The sequence below is a fragment of the Lepisosteus platostomus genome, chromosome 5 (genome assembly GCF_059453375.1).
Source record: "Lepisosteus platostomus isolate fLepPlt1 chromosome 5, fLepPlt1.hap1, whole genome shotgun sequence".
NCBI lineage: Eukaryota > Metazoa > Chordata > Actinopteri > Semionotiformes > Lepisosteidae > Lepisosteus > Lepisosteus platostomus.
In genome coordinates, this window is record NC_142615.1 from 27,166,552 (window position 1) to 27,181,864 (window position 15,313).

Sequence of the window (15,313 nt, forward strand, 5' to 3'; positions counted from 1 at the left end):
TTCAGTTGTCTGAAAAAACGCGTTTATTTCGGGCTGAAAAACACGTTTTGAAAAGTGTACTGTTACTGCCCCATAACTTACATGGGGTTGACCAAACTTGCAGAAACATGTTTATTTCTGCAGAAAAACATGTTTTGACACTTTCAGCACACTGGGGTTAAGATCTGAGTGTGTGGGCTCTTCTGAGCCTTGTTGCTACATGGGGATTCAGTTGTCTGAAAAAACGCGTTTATTTCGGGCTGAAAAACACGTTTTGAAAAGTGTACTGTTACTGCCCCATAACTTACATGGGGTTGACCAAACTTGCAGAAACATGTTTATTTCTGCTGAAAAACATGTTTTGACACTTTCAGCACACTGGGGTTAAGATCTGAGTGTGTGGGCTCTTCTGAGCCTTGTTGCTACATGGGGATTCAGTTGTCTGAAAAAACGCGTTTATTTCGGGCTGAAAAACACGTTTTGAAAAGTGTACTGTTACTGCCCCATAACTTACATGGGGTTGACCAAACTTGCAGAAACATGTTTATTTCTGCTGAAAAACACGTTTTGACCCTTTCTGCACACTGGGGTTAAGAGCTGAGTGTGTGGGCTCTTCTGAGACTTGCTGCTACATGGGTATTCAGTTGTCTGAAAAAACGCGTTTATTTCGGGCTGAAAAACACGTTTTGAAAAGTGTACTGTTACTGCCCCGTAACTTACATGGGGTTGACCAAACTTGCAAAAACATGTTTATTTCTGCTGAAAAACATGTTTTGACACTTTCAGCACACTGGGGTTAAGATCTGAGTGTGTGGGCTCTTCTGAGCCTTGTTGCTACATGGGGATTCAGTTGTCTGAAAAAACGCGTTTATTTCGGGCTGAAAAACACGTTTTGAAAAGTGTACTGTTACTGCCCCATAACTTACATGGGGTTGACCAAACTTGCAGAAACATGTTTATTTCTGCTGAAAAACATGTTTTGACACTTTCAGCACACTGGGGTTAAGATCTGAGTGTGTGGGCTCTTCTGAGCCTTGTTGCTACATGGGGATTCAGTTGTCTGAAAAAACGCGTTTATTTCGGGCTGAAAAACACGTTTTGAAAAGTGTACTGTTACTGCCCCATAACTTACATGGGGTTGACCAAACTTGCAGAAACATGTTTATTTCTGCTGAAAAACATGTTTTGACACTTTCAGCACACTGGGGTTAAGATCTGAGTGTGTGGGCTCTTCTGAGCCTTGCTGCTACATGGGTATTCAGTTGTCTGAAAAAACGCGTTTATTTCGGGCTGAAAAACACGTTTTGAAAAGTGTACTGTTACTGCCCCATAACTTACATGGGGTTGACCAAACTTGCAGAAACATGTTTATTTCTGCTGAAAAACAAGTTTTGACACTTTCAGCACACTGGGGTTAAGATCTGAGTGTGTGGGCTCTTCTGAGCCTTGTTGCTACATGGGGATTCAGTTGTCTGAAAAAAATCGTTTATTTCGGGCTGAAAAACACGTTTTGAAAAGTGTACTGTTACTGCCCCATAACTTACATGGGGTTGACCAAACTTGCAGAAACATGTTTATCTCTGCTGAAAAACATGTTTTGAACCTTTCTGCACACTGGGGTTAAGATCTGAGTGTGTGGGCTCTTCTGAGCCTTGCTGCTACATGGGGATTCAGTTGTCTGAAAAAACGCGTTTATTTCGGGCTGAAAAACACGTTTTGCAGAGTGTACTGTTACTGCCCCATAACTTACATGGGGTTGACCAAACTTGCAGAAACATGTTTATTTCTGCTGAAAAACACGTTTTGACCCTTTCTGCACACTGGGGTTAAGAGCTGAGTGTGTGGGCTCTTCTGAGACTTGCTGCTACATGGGTATTCAGTTGTCTGAAAAAACGCGTTTATTTCGGGCTGAAAAACACGTTTTGAAAGGTGTACTGTTACTGCCCCATAACTTACATGGGGTTGACCAAACTTGCAGAAACATGTTTATTTTTGCTGAAAAACATGTTTTGACACTTTCAGCACACTGGGGTTAAGATCTGAGTGTGTGGGCTCTTCTGAGCCTTGTTGCTACATGGGGATTCAGTTGTCTGAAAAAACGCGTTTATTTCGGGCTGAAAAACACGTTTTGAAAAGTGTACTGTTACTGCCCCATAACTTACATGGGGTTGACCAAACTTGCAGAAACATGTTTATTTCTGCTGAAAAACATGTTTTGACACTTTCAGCACACTGGGGTTAAGATCTGAGTGTGTGGGCTCTTCTGAGCCTTGCTGCTACATGGGGATTCAGTTGTCTGAAAAAACGCGTTTATTTCGGGCTGAAAAACACGTTTTGCAGAGTGTACTGTTACTGCCCCATAACTTACATGGGGTTGACCAAACTTGCAGAAACATGTTTATTTCTGCTGAAAAACACGTTTTGACCCTTTCTGCACACTGGGGTTAAGAGCTGAGTGTGTGGGCTCTTCTGAGACTTGCTGCTACATGGGTATTCAGTTGTCTGAAAAAACGCGTTTATTTCGGGCTGAAAAACACGTTTTGTAGAGTGTACTGTTACTGCCCCATAACTTACATGGGGTTGACCAAACTTGCAGAAACATGTTTATTTCTGCTGAAAAACACGTTTTGACCCTTTCTGCACACTGGGGTTAAGATCTGAGTGTGTGGGCTCTTCTGAGCCTTGCTGCTACATGGGTATTCAGTTGTCTGAAAAAACGCGTTTATTTCGGGCTGAAAAACACGTTTTGAAAAGTGTACTGTTACTGCCCCATAACTTACATGGGGTTGACCAAACTTGCAGAAACATGTTTATTTCTGCTGAAAAACACGTTTTGACCCTTTCTGCACACTGGGGTTAAGAGCTGAGTGTGTGGGCTCTTCTGAGCCTTGTTGCTACATGGGGATTCAGTTGTCTGAAAAAACGCGTTTATTTCGGGCTGAAAAACACGTTTTGAAAAGTGTACTGTTACTGCCCCATAACTTACATGGGGTTGACCAAACTTGCAGAAACATGTTTATTTCTGCTGAAAAACATGTTTTGACACTTTCAGCACACTGGGGTTAAGATCTGAGTGTGTGGGCTCTTCTGAGCCTTGCTGCTACATGGGGATTCAGTTGTCTGAAAAAACGCGTTTATTTCGGGCTGAAAAACACGTTTTGAAAAGTGTACTGTTACTGCCCCATAACTTACATGGGGTTGACCAAACTTGCAGAAACATGTTTATTTCTGCTGAAAAACATGATTTGACACTTTCAGCACACTGGGGTTAAGATCTGAGTGTGTGGGCTCTTCTGAGCCTTGCTGCTACATGGGGATTCAGTTGTCTGAAAAAACGCGTTTATTTCGGGCTGAAAAACACGTTTTGTAGAGTGTACTGTTACTGCCCCATAACTTACATGGGGTTGACCAAACTTGCAGAAACATGTTTATTTCTGCTGAAAAACACGTTTTGACCCTTTCTGCACACTGGGGTTAAGATCTGAGTGTGTGGGCTCTTCTGAGCCTTGCTGCTACATGGGTATTCAGTTGTCTGAAAAAACGCGTTTATTTCGGGCTGAAAAACACGTTTTGAAAAGTGTACTGTTACTGCCCCATAACTTACATGGGGTTGACCAAACTTGCAGAAACATGTTTATTTCTGCAGAAAAACATGTTTTGACACTTTCAGCACACTGGGGTTAAGATCTGAGTGTGTGGGCTCTTCTGAGCCTTGCTGCTACATGGGTATTCAGTTGTCTGAAAAAACGCGTTTATTTCGGGCTGAAAAACACGTTTTGAAAAGTGTACTGTTACTGCCCCATAACTTACATGGGGTTGACCAAACTTGCAGAAACATGTTTATTTCTGCTGAAAAACAAGTTTTGACACTTTCAGCACACTGGGGTTAAGATCTGAGTGTGTGGGCTCTTCTGAGCCTTGTTGCTACATGGGGATTCAGTTGTCTGAAAAAACGCGTTTATTTCGGGCTGAAAAACACGTTTTGCAGAGTGTACTGTTACTGCCCCATAACTTACATGGGGTTGACCAAACTTGCAGAAACATGTTTATTTCTGCTGAAAAACATGTTTTGACACTTTCAGCACACTGGGGTTAAGATCTGAGTGTGTGGGCTCTTCTGAGCCTTGTTGCTACATGGGGATTCAGTTGTCTGAAAAAACGCGTTTATTTCGGGCTGAAAAACACGTTTTGAAAAGTGTACTGTTACTGCCCCATAACTTACATGGGGTTGACCAAACTTGCAGAAACATGTTTATTTCTGCTGAAAAACATGTTTTGACACTTTCAGCACACTGGGGTTAAGATCTGAGTGTGTGGGCTCTTCTGAGCCTTGTTGCTACATGGGGATTCAGTTGTCTGAAAAAACGCGTTTATTTCGGGCTGAAAAACACGTTTTGAAAAGTGTACTGTTACTGCCCCATAACTTACATGGGGTTGACCAAACTTGCAGAAACATGTTTATTTCTGCTGAAAAACATGTTTTGACACTTTCAGCACACTGGGGTTAAGATCTGAGTGTGTGGGCTCTTCTGAGCCTTGCTGCTACATGGGGATTCAGTTGTCTGAAAAAACGCGTTTATTTCGGGCTGAAAAACACGTTTTGCAGAGTGTACTGTTACTGCCCCATAACTTACATGGGGTTGACCAAACTTGCAGAAACATGTTTATTTCTGCTGAAAAACACGTTTTGACCCTTTCTGCACACTGGGGTTAAGAGCTGAGTGTGTGGGCTCTTCTGAGACTTGCTGCTACATGGGTATTCAGTTGTCTGAAAAAACGCGTTTATTTCGGGCTGAAAAACACGTTTTGCAGAGTGTACTGTTACTGCCCCATAACTTACATGGGGTTGACCAAACTTGCAGAAACATGTTTATTTCTGCTGAAAAACATGTTTTGACACTTTCAGCACACTGGGGTTAAGATCTGAGTGTGTGGGCTCTTCTGAGCCTTGTTGCTACATGGGGATTCAGTTGTCTGAAAAAACGCGTTTATTTCGGGCTGAAAAACACGTTTTGAAAAGTGTACTGTTACTGCCCCATAACTTACATGGGGTTGACCAAACTTGCAGAAACATGTTTATTTCTGCTGAAAAACATGATTTGACACTTTCAGCACACTGGGGTTAAGATCTGAGTGTGTGGGCTCTTCTGAGCCTTGCTGCTACATGGGGATTCAGTTGTCTGAAAAAACGCGTTTATTTCGGGCTGAAAAACACGTTTTGTAGAGTGTACTGTTACTGCCCCATAACTTACATGGGGTTGACCAAACTTGCAGAAACATGTTTATTTCTGCTGAAAAACACGTTTTGACCCTTTCTGCACACTGGGGTTAAGATCTGAGTGTGTGGGCTCTTCTGAGCCTTGCTGCTACATGGGTATTCAGTTGTCTGAAAAAACGCGTTTATTTCGGGCTGAAAAACACGTTTTGAAAAGTGTACTGTTACTGCCCCATAACTTACATGGGGTTGACCAAACTTGCAGAAACATGTTTATTTCTGCAGAAAAACATGTTTTGACACTTTCAGCACACTGGGGTTAAGATCTGAGTGTGTGGGCTCTTCTGAGCCTTGCTGCTACATGGGTATTCAGTTGTCTGAAAAAACGCGTTTATTTCGGGCTGAAAAACACGTTTTGAAAAGTGTACTGTTACTGCCCCATAACTTACATGGGGTTGACCAAACTTGCAGAAACATGTTTATTTCTGCTGAAAAACAAGTTTTGACACTTTCAGCACACTGGGGTTAAGATCTGAGTGTGTGGGCTCTTCTGAGCCTTGTTGCTACATGGGGATTCAGTTGTCTGAAAAAACGCGTTTATTTCGGGCTGAAAAACACGTTTTGCAGAGTGTACTGTTACTGCCCCATAACTTACATGGGGTTGACCAAACTTGCAGAAACATGTTTATTTCTGCTGAAAAACATGTTTTGACACTTTCAGCACACTGGGGTTAAGATCTGAGTGTGTGGGCTCTTCTGAGCCTTGTTGCTACATGGGGATTCAGTTGTCTGAAAAAACGCGTTTATTTCGGGCTGAAAAACACGTTTTGAAAAGTGTACTGTTACTGCCCCATAACTTACATGGGGTTGACCAAACTTGCAGAAACATGTTTATTTCTGCTGAAAAACATGTTTTGACACTTTCAGCACACTGGGGTTAAGATCTGAGTGTGTGGGCTCTTCTGAGCCTTGTTGCTACATGGGGATTCAGTTGTCTGAAAAAACGCGTTTATTTCGGGCTGAAAAACACGTTTTGAAAAGTGTACTGTTACTGCCCCATAACTTACATGGGGTTGACCAAACTTGCAGAAACATGTTTATTTCTGCTGAAAAACATGTTTTGACACTTTCAGCACACTGGGGTTAAGATCTGAGTGTGTGGGCTCTTCTGAGCCTTGCTGCTACATGGGGATTCAGTTGTCTGAAAAAACGCGTTTATTTCGGGCTGAAAAACACGTTTTGCAGAGTGTACTGTTACTGCCCCATAACTTACATGGGGTTGACCAAACTTGCAGAAACATGTTTATTTCTGCTGAAAAACACGTTTTGACCCTTTCTGCACACTGGGGTTAAGAGCTGAGTGTGTGGGCTCTTCTGAGACTTGCTGCTACATGGGTATTCAGTTGTCTGAAAAAACGCGTTTATTTCGGGCTGAAAAACACGTTTTGCAGAGTGTACTGTTACTGCCCCATAACTTACATGGGGTTGACCAAACTTGCAGAAACATGTTTATTTCTGCTGAAAAACATGTTTTGACACTTTCAGCACACTGGGGTTAAGATCTGAGTGTGTGGGCTCTTCTGAGCCTTGTTGCTACATGGGGATTCAGTTGTCTGAAAAAACGCGTTTATTTCGGGCTGAAAAACACGTTTTGAAAAGTGTACTGTTACTGCCCCATAACTTACATGGGGTTGACCAAACTTGCAGAAACATGTTTATTTCTGCTGAAAAACATGATTTGACACTTTCAGCACACTGGGGTTAAGATCTGAGTGTGTGGGCTCTTCTGAGCCTTGCTGCTACATGGGGATTCAGTTGTCTGAAAAAACGCGTTTATTTCGGGCTGAAAAACACGTTTTGTAGAGTGTACTGTTACTGCCCCATAACTTACATGGGGTTGACCAAACTTGCAGAAACGTTTATTTCTGCTGAAAAACACGTTTTGACCCTTTCTGCACACTGGGGTTAAGATCTGAGTGTGTGGGCTCTTCTGAGCCTTGCTGCTACATGGGTATTCAGTTGTCTGAAAAAACGCGTTTATTTCGGGCTGAAAAACACGTTTTGAAAAGTGTACTGTTACTGCCCCATAACTTACATGGGGTTGACCAAACTTGCAGAAACATGTTTATTTCTGCAGAAAAACATGTTTTGACACTTTCAGCACACTGGGGTTAAGATCTGAGTGTGTGGGCTCTTCTGAGCCTTGCTGCTACATGGGTATTCAGTTGTCTGAAAAAACGCGTTTATTTCGGGCTGAAAAACACGTTTTGAAAAGTGTACTGTTACTGCCCCATAACTTACATGGGGTTGACCAAACTTGCAGAAACATGTTTATTTCTGCTGAAAAACAAGTTTTGACACTTTCAGCACACTGGGGTTAAGATCTGAGTGTGTGGGCTCTTCTGAGCCTTGTTGCTACATGGGGATTCAGTTGTCTGAAAAAACGCGTTTATTTCGGGCTGAAAAACACGTTTTGCAGAGTGTACTGTTACTGCCCCATAACTTACATGGGGTTGACCAAACTTGCAGAAACATGTTTATTTCTGCTGAAAAACATGTTTTGACACTTTCAGCACACTGGGGTTAAGATCTGAGTGTGTGGGCTCTTCTGAGCCTTGTTGCTACATGGGGATTCAGTTGTCTGAAAAAACGCGTTTATTTCGGGCTGAAAAACACGTTTTGAAAAGTGTACTGTTACTGCCCCATAACTTACATGGGGTTGACCAAACTTGCAGAAACATGTTTATTTCTGCTGAAAAACATGTTTTGACACTTTCAGCACACTGGGGTTAAGATCTGAGTGTGTGGGCTCTTCTGAGCCTTGCTGCTACATGGGGATTCAGTTGTCTGAAAAAACGCGTTTATTTCGGGCTGAAAAACACGTTTTGCAGAGTGTACTGTTACTGCCCCATAACTTACATGGGGTTGACCAAACTTGCAGAAACATGTTTATTTCTGCTGAAAAACATGTTTTGACACTTTCAGCACACTGGGGTTAAGATCTGAGTGTGTGGGCTCTTCTGAGCCTTGTTGCTACATGGGGATTCAGTTGTCTGAAAAAACGCGTTTATTTCGGGCTGAAAAACACGTTTTGAAAAGTGTACTGTTACTGCCCCATAACTTACATGGGGTTGACCAAACTTGCAGAAACATGTTTATTTCTGCTGAAAAACATGTTTTGACACTTTCAGCACACTGGGGTTAAGATCTGAGTGTGTGGGCTCTTCTGAGCCTTGTTGCTACATGGGGATTCAGTTGTCTGAAAAAACGCGTTTATTTCGGGCTGAAAAACACGTTTTGAAAAGTGTACTGTTACTGCCCCATAACTTACATGGGGTTGACCAAACTTGCAGAAACATGTTTATTTCTGCTGAAAAACACGTTTTGACCCTTTCTGCACACTGGGGTTAAGAGCTGAGTGTGTGGGCTCTTCTGAGACTTGCTGCTACATGGGTATTCAGTTGTCTGAAAAAACGCGTTTATTTCGGGCTGAAAAACACGTTTTGAAAAGTGTACTGTTACTGCCCCATAACTTACATGGGGTTGACCAAACTTGCAAAAACATGTTTATTTCTGCTGAAAAACATGTTTTGACACTTTCAGCACACTGGGGTTAAGATCTGAGTGTGTGGGCTCTTCTGAGCCTTGTTGCTACATGGGGATTCAGTTGTCTGAAAAAACGCGTTTATTTCGGGCTGAAAAACACGTTTTGAAAAGTGTACTGTTACTGCCCCATAACTTACATGGGGTTGACCAAACTTGCAGAAACATGTTTATTTCTGCTGAAAAACATGTTTTGACACTTTCAGCACACTGGGGTTAAGATCTGAGTGTGTGGGCTCTTCTGAGCCTTGTTGCTACATGGGGATTCAGTTGTCTGAAAAAACGCGTTTATTTCGGGCTGAAAAACACGTTTTGAAAAGTGTACTGTTACTGCCCCATAACTTACATGGGGTTGACCAAACTTGCAGAAACATGTTTATTTCTGCTGAAAAACATGTTTTGACACTTTCAGCACACTGGGGTTAAGATCTGAGTGTGTGGGCTCTTCTGAGCCTTGTTGCTACATGGGGATTCAGTTGTCTGAAAAAACGCGTTTATTTCGGGCTGAAAAACACGTTTTGAAAAGTGTACTGTTACTGCCCCATAACTTACATGGGGTTGACCAAACTTGCAGAAACATGTTTATTTCTGCTGAAAAACATGTTTTGACACTTTCAGCACACTGGGGTTAAGATCTGAGTGTGTGGGCTCTTCTGAGCCTTGCTGCTACATGGGGATTCAGTTGTCTGAAAAAACGCGTTTATTTCGGGCTGAAAAACACGTTTTGCAGAGTGTACTGTTACTGCCCCATAACTTACATGGGGTTGACCAAACTTGCAGAAACATGTTTATTTCTGCTGAAAAACATGATTTGACACTTTCAGCACACTGGGGTTAAGATCTGAGTGTGTGGGCTCTTCTGAGCCTTGCTGCTACATGGGGATTCAGTTGTCTGAAAAAACGCGTTTATTTCGGGCTGAAAAACACGTTTTGTAGAGTGTACTGTTACTGCCCCATAACTTACATGGGGTTGACCAAACTTGCAGAAACATGTTTATTTCTGCTGAAAAACACGTTTTGACCCTTTCTGCACACTGGGGTTAAGATCTGAGTGTGTGGGCTCTTCTGAGCCTTGCTGCTACATGGGTATTCAGTTGTCTGAAAAAACGCGTTTATTTCGGGCTGAAAAACACGTTTTGAAAAGTGTACTGTTACTGCCCCATAACTTACATGGGGTTGACCAAACTTGCAGAAACATGTTTATTTCTGCAGAAAAACATGTTTTGACACTTTCAGCACACTGGGGTTAAGATCTGAGTGTGTGGGCTCTTCTGAGCCTTGTTGCTACATGGGGATTCAGTTGTCTGAAAAAACGCGTTTATTTCGGGCTGAAAAACACGTTTTGAAAAGTGTACTGTTACTGCCCCATAACTTACATGGGGTTGACCAAACTTGCAGAAACATGTTTATTTCTGCTGAAAAACATGTTTTGACACTTTCAGCACACTGGGGTTAAGATCTGAGTGTGTGGGCTCTTCTGAGCCTTGTTGCTACATGGGGATTCAGTTGTCTGAAAAAACGCGTTTATTTCGGGCTGAAAAACACGTTTTGAAAAGTGTACTGTTACTGCCCCATAACTTACATGGGGTTGACCAAACTTGCAGAAACATGTTTATTTCTGCTGAAAAACACGTTTTGACCCTTTCTGCACACTGGGGTTAAGAGCTGAGTGTGTGGGCTCTTCTGAGACTTGCTGCTACATGGGTATTCAGTTGTCTGAAAAAACGCGTTTATTTCGAGCTGAAAAACACGTTTTGAAAAGTGTACTGTTACTGCCCCGTAACTTACATGGGGTTGACCAAACTTGCAAAAACATGTTTATTTCTGCTGAAAAACATGTTTTGACACTTTCAGCACACTGGGGTTAAGATCTGAGTGTGTGGGCTCTTCTGAGCCTTGTTGCTACATGGGGATTCAGTTGTCTGAAAAAACGCGTTTATTTCGGGCTGAAAAACACGTTTTGAAAAGTGTACTGTTACTGCCCCATAACTTACATGGGGTTGACCAAACTTGCAGAAACATGTTTATTTCTGCTGAAAAACATGTTTTGACACTTTCAGCACACTGGGGTTAAGATCTGAGTGTGTGGGCTCTTCTGAGCCTTGTTGCTACATGGGGATTCAGTTGTCTGAAAAAACGCGTTTATTTCGGGCTGAAAAACACGTTTTGAAAAGTGTACTGTTACTGCCCCATAACTTACATGGGGTTGACCAAACTTGCAGAAACATGTTTATTTCTGCTGAAAAACATGTTTTGACACTTTCAGCACACTGGGGTTAAGATCTGAGTGTGTGGGCTCTTCTGAGCCTTGCTGCTACATGGGTATTCAGTTGTCTGAAAAAACGCGTTTATTTCGGGCTGAAAAACACGTTTTGAAAAGTGTACTGTTACTGCCCCATAACTTACATGGGGTTGACCAAACTTGCAGAAACATGTTTATTTCTGCTGAAAAACAAGTTTTGACACTTTCAGCACACTGGGGTTAAGATCTGAGTGTGTGGGCTCTTCTGAGCCTTGTTGCTACATGGGGATTCAGTTGTCTGAAAAAAATCGTTTATTTCGGGCTGAAAAACACGTTTTGAAAAGTGTACTGTTACTGCCCCATAACTTACATGGGGTTGACCAAACTTGCAGAAACATGTTTATCTCTGCTGAAAAACATGTTTTGAACCTTTCTGCACACTGGGGTTAAGATCTGAGTGTGTGGGCTCTTCTGAGCCTTGCTGCTACATGGGGATTCAGTTGTCTGAAAAAACGCGTTTATTTCGGGCTGAAAAACACGTTTTGCAGAGTGTACTGTTACTGCCCCATAACTTACATGGGGTTGACCAAACTTGCAGAAACATGTTTATTTCTGCTGAAAAACACGTTTTGACCCTTTCTGCACACTGGGGTTAAGAGCTGAGTGTGTGGGCTCTTCTGAGACTTGCTGCTACATGGGTATTCAGTTGTCTGAAAAAACGCGTTTATTTCGGGCTGAAAAACACGTTTTGAAAGGTGTACTGTTACTGCCCCATAACTTACATGGGGTTGACCAAACTTGCAGAAACATGTTTATTTCTGCTGAAAAACATGTTTTGACACTTTCAGCACACTGGGGTTAAGATCTGAGTGTGTGGGCTCTTCTGAGCCTTGTTGCTACATGGGGATTCAGTTGTCTGAAAAAACGCGTTTATTTCGGGCTGAAAAACACGTTTTGAAAAGTGTACTGTTACTGCCCCATAACTTACATGGGGTTGACCAAACTTGCAGAAACATGTTTATTTCTGCTGAAAAACATGTTTTGACACTTTCAGCACACTGGGGTTAAGATCTGAGTGTGTGGGCTCTTCTGAGCCTTGTTGCTACATGGGGATTCAGTTGTCTGAAAAAACGCGTTTATTTCGGGCTGAAAAACACGTTTTGAAAAGTGTACTGTTACTGCCCCATAACTTACATGGGGTTGACCAAACTTGCAGAAACATGTTTATTTCTGCTGAAAAACATGTTTTGACACTTTCAGCACACTGGGGTTAAGATCTGAGTGTGTGGGCTCTTCTGAGCCTTGCTGCTACATGGGGATTCAGTTGTCTGAAAAAACGCGTTTATTTCGGGCTGAAAAACACGTTTTGCAGAGTGTACTGTTACTGCCCCATAACTTACATGGGGTTGACCAAACTTGCAGAAACATGTTTATTTCTGCTGAAAAACATGATTTGACACTTTCAGCACACTGGGGTTAAGATCTGAGTGTGTGGGCTCTTCTGAGCCTTGCTGCTACATGGGGATTCAGTTGTCTGAAAAAACGCGTTTATTTCGGGCTGAAAAACACGTTTTGTAGAGTGTACTGTTACTGCCCCATAACTTACATGGGGTTGACCAAACTTGCAGAAACATGTTTATTTCTGCTGAAAAACACGTTTTGACCCTTTCTGCACACTGGGGTTAAGATCTGAGTGTGTGGGCTCTTCTGAGCCTTGCTGCTACATGGGTATTCAGTTGTCTGAAAAAACGCGTTTATTTCGGGCTGAAAAACACGTTTTGAAAAGTGTACTGTTACTGCCCCATAACTTACATGGGGTTGACCAAACTTGCAGAAACATGTTTATTTCTGCAGAAAAACATGTTTTGACACTTTCAGCACACTGGGGTTAAGATCTGAGTGTGTGGGCTCTTCTGAGCCTTGTTGCTACATGGGGATTCAGTTGTCTGAAAAAACGCGTTTATTTCGGGCTGAAAAACACGTTTTGAAAAGTGTACTGTTACTGCCCCATAACTTACATGGGGTTGACCAAACTTGCAGAAACATGTTTATTTCTGCTGAAAAACATGTTTTGACACTTTCAGCACACTGGGGTTAAGATCTGAGTGTGTGGGCTCTTCTGAGCCTTGTTGCTACATGGGGATTCAGTTGTCTGAAAAAACGCGTTTATTTCGGGCTGAAAAACACGTTTTGAAAAGTGTACTGTTACTGCCCCATAACTTACATGGGGTTGACCAAACTTGCAGAAACATGTTTATTTCTGCTGAAAAACACGTTTTGACCCTTTCTGCACACTGGGGTTAAGAGCTGAGTGTGTGGGCTCTTCTGAGACTTGCTGCTACATGGGTATTCAGTTGTCTGAAAAAACGCGTTTATTTCGGGCTGAAAAACACGTTTTGAAAAGTGTACTGTTACTGCCCCGTAACTTACATGGGGTTGACCAAACTTGCAAAAACATGTTTATTTCTGCTGAAAAACATGTTTTGACACTTTCAGCACACTGGGGTTAAGATCTGAGTGTGTGGGCTCTTCTGAGCCTTGTTGCTACATGGGGATTCAGTTGTCTGAAAAAACGCGTTTATTTCGGGCTGAAAAACACGTTTTGAAAAGTGTACTGTTACTGCCCCATAACTTACATGGGGTTGACCAAACTTGCAGAAACATGTTTATTTCTGCTGAAAAACATGTTTTGACACTTTCAGCACACTGGGGTTAAGATCTGAGTGTGTGGGCTCTTCTGAGCCTTGTTGCTACATGGGGATTCAGTTGTCTGAAAAAACGCGTTTATTTCGGGCTGAAAAACACGTTTTGAAAAGTGTACTGTTACTGCCCCATAACTTACATGGGGTTGACCAAACTTGCAGAAACATGTTTATTTCTGCTGAAAAACATGTTTTGACACTTTCAGCACACTGGGGTTAAGATCTGAGTGTGTGGGCTCTTCTGAGCCTTGCTGCTACATGGGTATTCAGTTGTCTGAAAAAACGCGTTTATTTCGGGCTGAAAAACACGTTTTGAAAAGTGTACTGTTACTGCCCCATAACTTACATGGGGTTGACCAAACTTGCAGAAACATGTTTATTTCTGCTGAAAAACAAGTTTTGACACTTTCAGCACACTGGGGTTAAGATCTGAGTGTGTGGGCTCTTCTGAGCCTTGTTGCTACATGGGGATTCAGTTGTCTGAAAAAAATCGTTTATTTCGGGCTGAAAAACACGTTTTGAAAAGTGTACTGTTACTGCCCCATAACTTACATGGGGTTGACCAAACTTGCAGAAACATGTTTATCTCTGCTGAAAAACATGTTTTGAACCTTTCTGCACACTGGGGTTAAGATCTGAGTGTGTGGGCTCTTCTGAGCCTTGCTGCTACATGGGGATTCAGTTGTCTGAAAAAACGCGTTTATTTCGGGCTGAAAAACACGTTTTGCAGAGTGTACTGTTACTGCCCCATAACTTACATGGGGTTGACCAAACTTGCAGAAACATGTTTATTTCTGCTGAAAAACACGTTTTGACCCTTTCTGCACACTGGGGTTAAGAGCTGAGTGTGTGGGCTCTTCTGAGACTTGCTGCTACATGGGTATTCAGTTGTCTGAAAAAACGCGTTTATTTCGGGCTGAAAAACACGTTTTGAAAGGTGTACTGTTACTGCCCCATAACTTACATGGGGTTGACCAAACTTGCAGAAACATGTTTATTTTTGCTGAAAAACATGTTTTGACACTTTCAGCACACTGGGGTTAAGATCTGAGTGTGTGGGCTCTTCTGAGCCTTGTTGCTACATGGGGATTCAGTTGTCTGAAAAAACGCGTTTATTTCGGGCTGAAAAACACGTTTTGAAAAGTGTACTGTTACTGCCCCATAACTTACATGGGGTTGACCAAACTTGCAGAAACATGTTTATTTCTGCTGAAAAACATGTTTTGACACTTTCAGCACACTGGGGTTAAGATCTGAGTGTGTGGGCTCTTCTGAGCCTTGCTGCTACATGGGGATTCAGTTGTCTGAAAAAACGCGTTTATTTCGGGCTGAAAAACACGTTTTGCAGAGTGTACTGTTACTGCCCCATAACTTACATGGGGTTGACCAAACTTGCAGAAACATGTTTATTTCTGCTGAAAAACACGTTTTGACCCTTTCTGCACACTGGGGTTAAGAGCTGAGTGTGTGGGCTCTTCTGAGCCTTGCTGCTACATGGGTATTCAGTTGTCTGAAAAAACGCGTTTATTTCGGGCTGAAAAACACGTTTTGTAGAGTGTACTGTTACTGCCC